Source organism: Triticum aestivum, chromosome 7B (genome assembly GCF_018294505.1).
Source record: "Triticum aestivum cultivar Chinese Spring chromosome 7B, IWGSC CS RefSeq v2.1, whole genome shotgun sequence".
In the NCBI taxonomy this organism is placed as follows: Eukaryota; Viridiplantae; Streptophyta; class Magnoliopsida; order Poales; family Poaceae; genus Triticum; species Triticum aestivum.
Genome location: NC_057813.1, coordinates 708564228 through 708573634, shown reverse-complemented (window position 1 = coordinate 708573634; position 9407 = coordinate 708564228). Strand labels below are relative to the sequence as shown.

The following is a 9407-nucleotide window of genomic DNA, read 5'->3' as shown; positions in this document are numbered from 1 at the left end:
TTTCCATTTGATGTGTGTTGTTTCAATGGCGGCTTAACATAAGGCGGTTGTATTTTTTTTGTTTGTTCTACTCCCTCTGTACCGAAATAGTTGTCGCTGGAGTAGCTGAACTTCAGCTACTCCAGCAACAACTATTTTGGTACAGAGGGAGTATCATATATCAACTCAAGTTCAAGGTACGGACGCTATAACCGATTCCGCGACACAATAGAAGCATGTGTCACGATACCAAGCTAGCCAGGCAACTTTGACAAAGAATCCACATTCACATGTCAGTTAGCTGAAACACGAGTAAGATCATGGCAAAGATATGCAACATTTTTTTCCATGTCATACCACTACATACCTATCCCCTTCGTCCACAAGCTAAATATCCAAAAATGTCGCCGGTGCTAACCCATCACCGGATCCATCTATGGATACGACGCCGACTCAGGTCTCCGGCAGGTCAGCGCCAAGTAGCGAGTTCACGGACTCGGACAATCCCCTTTCATTCCCGTAATTTTCAGTTTCCACATTTCTCAGGTCTCGTTCTTGTACTGCTTGACCAATTGAGGAGTAATTTTTCCCTAGCGTTTTCATTCGTTGAAATAGGGTAGAGATTGTATATATGGAGTATATAGATAGACAAATACATGTTATCTAGATTGTACCGCGTGTTCCGTGGCCGGCACTAATGCTCAGACTAATGATAAGATGATGAAACTGAGCCGTGCTCCTGTAAGAACCTGATTGGAAATTTACTACTGTCTTCAAGGTCGACTGTGCTGCGTCGATGTGTAGTACACTCTCTGTTCCTATACATATAAAAACAGAGATAGCACAATCCTAGCATTAGACAGTTATGCAAGTTGATTATAAGATAACCTTGTACTCCCTCCGTTCCTAAATATTTGTTTTTCTAGACATTTCAAATGGGCTACCATATACGGATGTATGTAGATATATTTTAAAGTGTAGATTCATTCATTTTGCTTCGTATGTAGTCAATTGTTGAAATATCTAGAAAGACAAATATTTAGGAACGGAGGGAGTAGTTGTAAAGCAACCCAGTGATTAACAGAGAGGTTGTTTTTTACAGGGGATACCTGAGAGGTTACTGAAGAGACATTATGCTTGCTTTTGTTCATTTTGAAACTGGGACAAGTCTTTATTCAGCTTTCAGCTTAGTTCTGGAGACATTATGCTTTGGTTTGTTTTTCTACCTTAGTAGGATATAGTTATTTGTTTATTATTACAAAAATATTGAGAAGACTGAGACGTGTACACCAACTATTATTAGCCGACATAATTATAGTAAAGCGATCCATATATAGGTGTCTACTCTGACTGGACTTAGTGGTATCGTGTTTGCTATTCTTCAGGTGCCTGAATTTTTTTTTGGTCTATTCCGTGTTTGCTATTCTTCGGACGCCTGAATTTTTTTTGGGTCTATTTCGTGCACGCGCAGAGCACCGAGCCTGAGATGGGGATACATAAACTCGACACCATGACAAGTTTCACTTGCCATCAATAGAATGAGATGGATGGTTTGTTTCCTGTTACCTGACCATTCTAAATAGTACATGTAGATTTTAGTTTCTTCTGTTGTACATGAACCTTGCTTCTCTGTTTGCTGTCTGTTCATTGTTACAAAAACAATGAGCCTGAGATGATGGCGCGCGGTCGACTGAAACTGTTTTTTTTTTCAGTCGCCCTGGACAGATAGTCACCCCACCCCATATAGCATTATATATGCATGCTCAGGCATGTCTCTCAACTGGTACTTGTTTATGTATCTTAGCTGTCTTCAAGGTCTGTGTACATATTTATCCTGCAGCCTAGCTAGCCTTCTCTTAGTTGATTCCCTTTGCTGGTTAACGACTGCCAAAGTTGCTCTTTTATGTTGCGTTGCAGTGTTGTGCTGTTAAAGCAAGAGGATTTTAGTTGCACCACTTGCCATGAATGCCGCCCCCCTCAAGGCCTAGGTGAGATGGATGGTTGATTTCCTGACCACTATATGATGATTTTTCGCTTTGAGTTCTGTTGTACATGAACCTTGTTTCTCTGTTTGCTGTTTGTTCATTGTTCTCAAGAAACAGTGAGCTTGTGTTCAGCTCATTAATTAATTCAGCATGACTCCACTAATACTGATATCTTAGCTATAACTCCCTAGTCGTCCAGTGTAGCTATAACTTAATCAATGGATATGTAGGCCAGATCCCCGTTTTGAATAGAGACATTCAGCACTACACATGATACTTTCAGTGGAGGCTGTTACTGTCTAGGCGTAAGTTATCGACATGTAAATATGAAAATAAAAAGTTGATAGTGAAGTTAGCTGTTACAGGCCATGTCAATCTAACTTCAAACAACATGTACACATTTTTTTTGCAAGGAACAACATGCACACTTCATTGAAGGTCGTTACTGTCAGGCGTAAATTAAGTGCCATGCTTAACGGCTAATTATTTTTGACAGGATGTTTACACGGCTACTTTATTATTGGGCACTTTCTGCAGAGCAGGACGGTGCATTAATCAAATCATATTGTCAGCACTAATTTAAGGAGCAAAGTATGAACCTGTATGGCCGACATGAATCATGTCTTCATGTGACGACCCAACAACCCTGTTTCTCCGGCGAGTCGTCCGCCGCTGAATAGAAAATGACACCCATCCCGCGTCCTCTGTGTGTTTCCCCACACTACCATAGCCTAGCCTCACATCAGATCTGGAGAGTAGATCAGAGAGCTGCCCCTCACACTCACCTCGCCGGCGGTGCTCACTCCTGCAGCTGCAGGGTCTATGTGCCTAGAGACCCTGCAGCCTGAACCTAGCTAGCCTTCTCCCCCCAGCGCTTGCAATGGCAGATCCAATTACCCTTAATGCTGCTGTAGGATGGGGCGTATCTGCAGTAGGTTGGCTCGCCTCACCCATCATTTCTAGGCTCCTCAACAAAGCTTTCACCCTCCTTGACTTTAACCCGACGGAGAAGCTGAAGATAGTTGATATACAAGTTCAGCAACTGCAGAGGGTGATGGAAGTAGTCGACGAGAGCACTTACAAATTTCGTTTGGAGCCGCTTTTAGACAAGCTTAAATCTGCTCTCTATGAAGCCGAAGACATCTTGGATAGTGTCGAGTACGAGCACCTCAAGAAGCAGATCCAAGATGGCAAGTCAGATGGCAGTAAGATGGATTTGCTAAAGAAGAATGTTCGGTCTGCCATGCCGAGCTCCCCCCTAAAAGATAAGGTATTTCCCTGCTCTCATACTTGGATGTGTTCTGCTTTGTCGCAGGTCCTCCTATCTTTTTGTACCACGTAAATATATGTTGACGAGTTCCGTAAAAAAAATGTTGAGAAAAACTAGGGAACTATAGCTGCCAATCAGAATGCATTCTCACTTATTTGCCATAATTATCTAATTAGCAAGAGATACCGTAAGATCTTGAAATACATTAAGAGATAGAATATAGTTCTTAGGAGAAGTAGGATTAGTTTTGTTGGAGCCATCTACACCCCTATATAAGATAGACATGCGCCCTATAACATCTAAACAATGAATCAATAATTTATATAGAGTACTCCCTCCGTCCCGTATTACTGGTCTTAGATTTATCTAGATATGGATGATTAGAGTAGATTTGGGACGGAGGTAATAGTATTTATTAGAGTAGATTAGCCTAGTTATCCTTAGATGACCCTAGAATGTTCCACTTGCATTCTTCCACAAGCTCCTCTTCCCTGTGTAGCCCCGACATATTGTTTGGTCATCTCCCGATGGGACAACCATGCCTCTCCATGCCCTATATCAACTGTGCAGCCACCTCGGCCTTCGATAACCTAGATTCTCTTCACCCAATGCTCTCTTTTCTCTAGATATTGACAAGGCATAGACAGAAAAATAACTTTTCATTGGGAGATGAAATAAGCCTATATTCGCGAGAAAAAATGGTATAAATACTCTTCAAACGGAGGAGTTCTTGATAGCCTCAACTTGCTTGTTATTTGGTTTTGCAGGTGACTGGTATGTCAAAAGTGGAGTTGAAGAAGAGCCTGGAGAAGATAGAAAGTGCTATAAATGATGCATGTGAAATTTTGAAACAGCTGAACTTGCCATGTGTAAGTAATGATAAGGGGAGACAAGCTGTTCCTACCAATGCACGTAGTGCAGGCATCAGTCCTCCAGTACGTGTAATTGGTCGAGATAAGGATCTTCACAAGATCATAGCAATGCTTCATGAGAAGGAAGACCAGTGCCAAGCAGACACTGTCAGCGATACATGTTATTCTGTGATTGGCATTCATGGCATCGCCGGGTCTGGCAAATCAACACTTGCACGTTGTGTTTATGATCAGGAGAAAAAGCAGAAGCAAGAGAATATGGATGGTCATTTCGAGATTGTCATGTGGGTTCATGTTTCTCAGAAATTTGAGTTGGATTCCATTTTCAGGGACATGTTTGAGGGGGCTACACGGGAAGTCTGCCCGGATTTTAATCGTCTTCATGCCTTAAAAGAAAATCTAGAGGAAAAACTGTGTGGAAAACGGATTTTGTTGATATTGGATGATGTCTGGTACAACAGTAGGAATTCGGAAGACCATGAAGAACTACAAAAGTTAATTTCTCCGCTGAATGTTGGGAAGGCAGGAAGCAGAATCTTGGTGACTAGTCGAACTGAAGATGCATTATTAGCTCTGGGTGCTGCTCAAGAGAGATGTATTCCAATATCTGACCTGGATGATGAAGTGTTCCTCGAAATGTTCATGTATTATGCACTTGGAGATGCAAGGGTAGGTGGCCATGATCGAAGAGAACTTGAAACGATTGGAGAGGACATTGCAAAAAAGCTTAAGAGATCACCTCTAGCAGCCAGAACAGTAGGTGCACGGCTGCGTAAAAACCTGAAAGTCGAGATTTGGATGAGGGAGAAGGATAGGGACCTTCTGAAAGAGACAATGGGTTTCCAAGACGGCATCAGTTGACACGTGATGAGTTAGTTAAGTTGTGGGTGGCAGAAGGGTTTATAAAGACTAGTAAAGCTGAAGAGGAAATGGAAGATGTTGCTCGGGATTACTTTGATGAATTGGTGTCGGCCTCATTTCTGCAACTAGGAGGGAAACAAGAAAATATTCTTGGACATGATGGTGTGGTTGATTACTTTACTATTCATGATCTGCTCTGTGATTTAGCGGAGGACGTTTCTGGAAGAGATTGCTTCAGGATTGAGAAAGGCTTCACAGGAGAAGTTCCTCAAGATGTTCGCTACCTTTTTGTCGGGAGTTATGATATAGAGATGCTTACTGAGAAGATGTCTGGATTGAAACATTTACGCACTCTCATCATCAATGACATCATATGGCTTAAATCAGATGAGTCTGAATTCTTAGCGAGTATGTTCACTATGTTGACAGGGCTGCGGAAATTGCGGGTACTGAATATGAGAGTAGCACGTGAGAGGAGTGGATTTGGTTTTTCATTCTCATTCCCAGATTCTATTGGTCAGTTGAAGCATCTGCGTTATTTTGGTTTCATGGTTCCAGTACTTCACAAGCTAACTTTACCAGGTGCTTTTACCAAGCTTTACCACATGCAGGTGGTAGATTTTGGTCATTGCAAATTTTTGGCTTTTTCTAGAGGTGAAGATATGATGAACCTTGTCAACCTGCGCCGTGTAATCAGCAAGGCAGATCTTGATTTTCCGAACGTTGGCAGGCTGACATGGCTCCAAATGTTACCATTCTTCACAATAAGTAAGAAGCAGGGGTACGAGTCTCACCAGCTGAAATACCTAAACAAGCTTCAAGGCAAGCTGCAGATCCACGGTCTTGAGAATGTTCAGAGCAAGGAAGAGGCTCTTGAAGCCAATCTTGCCGGCAAGGAAAAACTCACAGAACTGGTTCTGGTCTGGGATGATGGGAGCTTCAGTCCAGAAGTTCAAGCAGAGGTGCTTGAGGGTCTCTGTCCATCAAAGTATCTTGAAAGACTAGAAATCAGGGATTACCAGGGTAAGAGGATACCGAGTTGGCTGATGGGTACGCATAACGGCAGCCCAAAGAACCTGCAAGACCTTCACTTCAACAGCTGCAGCTTGGATGACTTACCAGGTAATACGGAGCACCTCACATCACTCAAGAATGTGATCCGGTATAACTACCGCTGATCCAAATTGGCAAAAGATTGAGCACATTCCAAGGAAACCAACTAGAGGTTATTGAAAAAGGTCCATACGTAAGGCATATATTTAATGTCCTTTGATGCCTTCCTTTTCCCTTTTTGTGTTCAGTAAATGTTACTTTACTGCAAGTATTAGCAGTTAAAGTTGCTGCTATGTCTGCCAGCTTCAGTGATGAACACTGAATTTAGTTGTTTACTATGGTGGTATGTAATAATGCGGAATGATGAACGATGGGTTTAAGAACACTGTGGAATGCATGATGAAACCCAAACTGTATGATTGCTGAGTTTGAGAATAGGTTTAGGGTTTTCCGTGGGGCAATGCCTCTCCACGTCTTTCTATATATAATGATCAGCATACACAAGTTATATACGTACATAATACGTGTACATGACACGCTAGACCTATTTTCACATACCCCCTCAATCTGAACTTCTACTATGTACAAGGTTTAGATTGGTACTAAAACGGTCTAGCATCTGTCAAGTAGCTGGTTTGGTAAACACGTCAGCCAGCTGATCTTTAGAAGAAATGAACCTGACATCAAGAGCTCCAGAAGCAACACGCTCACGCACAAAGTGGAAATCAATCTCAATGTGCTTGGTGCGTGCATGAAAAACTGGGTTGGCAGTCAGATATGTGACTCCTAAATTATCACACCATAGAACAGGAACACGCTGCTGAGAAATACCAAGCTCCTTGAGTAGTGATTCTACCCAAATGGCCACAGCAGCTCCATTTGCCAAAGCTTTGTACTCAGCCTCCGTACTAGATCTCGACACCGTCGGTTGCTTCTTAGAACTCCAGGAGATGAGATTTGGGCCAACAAAGATGGCAAAGCCTCCAGTGGATCGTCGATCATCAGAACACCCGGCCCAGTCTGCGTCGGTGAAAATACTAATGCTGGTGGAGACAGCCTTCCGAAACTTCAGTCCAGTTTGCAATGTTCCCTTTACATAGCGCAGGATGCGCTTAACAGCTCCAATGAACATCAGTTGGCTGTGAGAGAAACTGGCATACCTTGTTCACTGCAAATGAAATGTCTGGGCGAGTGAGAGTCAAATACTGCAATCCACCAACGACACTGCGATACCAGAAAGAATCATCGGCACCGAGAGGCTGTCCAGACACTCGTGCAAGCTGGTCGAAGGTAGACAACGGTGTGGAAGTGGACTTACAATTCTCCATGTTCACACGGTGTAAAAGATCCATGGCATACTTTCGTTGTGTCAAGGTCATACCCCCTGAATTGTACGACGCTTCCAAGCCAAGAAAGTACTCCAACGGCCCAAGATCCTTAATAGGAAAGGTGGCCGCAAGTGAATGAACAAGACCGTCAACTGCACGTGGAGAAGAGCCAGCAATAACAATATCATCCACGTAGACAAGCATGTATATCTGAACATCCTGATGGCGGAAGAAAAACAGAGAGGCGTCGGCGCGGGAGGGAACAAACCCCAACTGGAGAAGACGAGAACTGAGCCGGGCATACCATGCGCGAGGGGACTGTTTGAGTCCATAGAGAGCCCGCTGCAACTTGCACACATGAGAGGGATACCGAGCGTCCTCAAAACCTGGTGGCTGCTGCATGTAGACATCCTCAGACAAGTAACCATGAAGGAAAGCGTTGCTGACATCAATCTGACGGAGAATCCATCCGCGAGACACAGCTAGAGCAAGAACCAGTCGAACGGTGGCTGGCTTGACAACCGGACTGAATGTATCACCATAGTCAATGCCAAGCTGTTGGGTGAAACCACGCGCGACCAGACGAGCTTTATGCTTGTCAATGGAGCCATCCGGACGATGCTTGGTCTTGAAGATCCACTTGCTCCCAACGACATTAACACCACGCGAACGAGGCACAAGAACCCAAGTCTTGTTGCGACGCAGAGCGTCCAGCTCATCCATCATTGCGGTGCGCCAAGCATGCTCACGGAGGGCATCGCGGTGAGATACAGGCATAGCGTGGAAAGCACGGCGGCGAGGGTCGTAGCGGACAGTTCCATCAGTGGGAACAAGCCCATGACGAGTATGATCGCGGGTGCGCGTGACCATGGTGTGGCCCGGAGCAGCTGGAGGCGTCGCGGTTGAGGGGACAGGGCTGCCCTCAACGGAAGGCGACGTGAGCTGGTCGGACGGCGAGGAGGGAGCAGCAGCCTCCTGCATTGAGAACGACGTGGCAGCAGGCGATGAAGTGGCCGGCGCTGGCGCAGATGATGGGCCAGGGGAGGCCGCGCGGTCGCTGGGCTGGGGGACGTGCATGTGCCATGCACGTCGATCGCCGGGGAGGTCGGCGCGTCCGCAGCGGGCTGCTAGCCGAGCGGCCCGCAGAGGGCGGGGACGTCGCGGAAGATGGGCCGGGCGACGAGGCAGCTGACGAGCCGGGCGACGTGCATGCGCCATGCACGTCGATCGCCGAGGAGGGAGGAGCGGCGTCCTGGTTTGCCTGCACAGAAGCAATATGGCCTGGAACAGGCGGATCAGTAGATAGGTAGGATAAGTCGTATTTACGCATATGGTCACCCGTAACCGGCTCATTGGAAGGAAACGAGAGAACATCAGCCAAGGAGGAGATCTCGACGGTGACCCCAGGTGTAGCATATGGAAACACAGACTCATCAAACACAACATCACAGGAGATGTAGATACGACCCGTGCAACGGTCGAGACATTTGTACCCCTTATGTAGCTGGCTATAACCTAAGAACACACACATAGTGGACCGGAAAGCAAGCTTGTCAGCGTTATATTTGCGCAAGCTAGGCCAGCAGGCGCACCCAAAGGTGCGGAGAAAGGTGTAATCGGGTTTGACTTTAAGGAGGCGGTACAGGGGTGTATCTTGTTGGAGAACAGGTGTAGGCATGCGATTAATCAAGTAACATGCAGCAAGGGAAGCTTCGTCCCAATACCGTAAAGGGAGAGATGAATGAGCCAATAAGGCCAGACTTGTTTCCACAAGATGACGGTGTTTGCGTTCAGCAATCCCGTTTTGCTGAGAGGTGTGTGGGTAGGACACACGATGAGAGATCCCAGTGCGTTGGAAATAGCGGTGTAATTTGTGGTACTCACCACCCCAGTCTGACTGAACGGATATGATTTTAGTGCGGAGAAGATGCTCAACATGAGCCTGAAAAGCATAAAATACTTGCTCAACGTCAGACTTGTGCTTAAGAAGATATATCCAAGTGAAACGGGAATAATCATCGACAAAGCTCACATAATACTTATAGCCTCCTGAAGAGGC

The 9407-nt window shown here is 45.3% G+C and overlaps 1 pseudogene; it reads left to right on the top strand.

The window, feature by feature from the left end:
* Nucleotides 1-2686: 2686 nt before the first annotated feature.
* LOC123155493 (putative disease resistance RPP13-like protein 1) lies at nucleotides 2687-6421 on the top strand (annotated as a pseudogene).
* The last annotated feature ends 2986 nt before the right edge of the window (nucleotides 6422-9407 follow it).